Below are 783 nucleotides of genomic sequence, written 5' to 3'. Positions count from 1 at the left end.
GCTCGGTCTCTGGTCCTTTTTCTTCTAATTCTATTGTGTATATATTTGAATGTGTGCTATTTTTACAGAACATCACACCTAATTAAGACTTTTTTAGGTAAACATCATGGTGTGTTACTTTTACTCATGTCTCTCACTTTCACTCTCACAAAGTCTCTCATTCTCACCTAGCCTAAATGTAATCTATTTTACACACACTTTATCATAGTATCTCACTTTATCACATAGTCTCACACTTTCTTAGTCATTTCTCTCTCCCACAGTCTGTTACACACTTTCTCAGTCTCTCCTCTCACTTTCTTTCTGTCTCTTCCTCGCTGATTCCCTCTTGCTCTCACACACTTCTTTGTCACATAGTCTCTCTTTCTCTTCTCACCTAATCTCACGCTCATACACTTTCTCAGTCTATCACAGTTCCTCTTACAGTGTCTTTACTCTTTCTTGCTCTTTCACCTAATGTCTTACACACTTTCTTACAGTGTGTCTATCGCACAGTTTCTCTCCCAGTCTCTTTCTCCTCTCTCATTTTCTCTTTCACAGGCTCTTCCTCTCTTTCAGTCTGTCTTGCTCTCTTATACACTCTCACAATCTTCTTTCTCACTCTTTTTTTCTCTCTCTCGCCTAATCTTACACTTTCACACACTTCTCTCTCTCTCTCTCTCTCTCTCTCTCTCTCTGTGTCCCTCTAGGTTTCTCTCAGTCTTTCTCTGTCTCTATCTCTCTCTCTCTCTCTCTCTCTCTCTTTCTCTCTCTCTCTGTGTCCCGTCTGTCTCTCTCACTTGG

This window comes from Astyanax mexicanus, chromosome 2 (assembly GCF_023375975.1).
Source record: "Astyanax mexicanus isolate ESR-SI-001 chromosome 2, AstMex3_surface, whole genome shotgun sequence".
Lineage (NCBI taxonomy): Eukaryota > Metazoa > Chordata > Actinopteri > Characiformes > Acestrorhamphidae > Astyanax > Astyanax mexicanus.
This window is presented reverse-complemented; position numbering follows the sequence as displayed.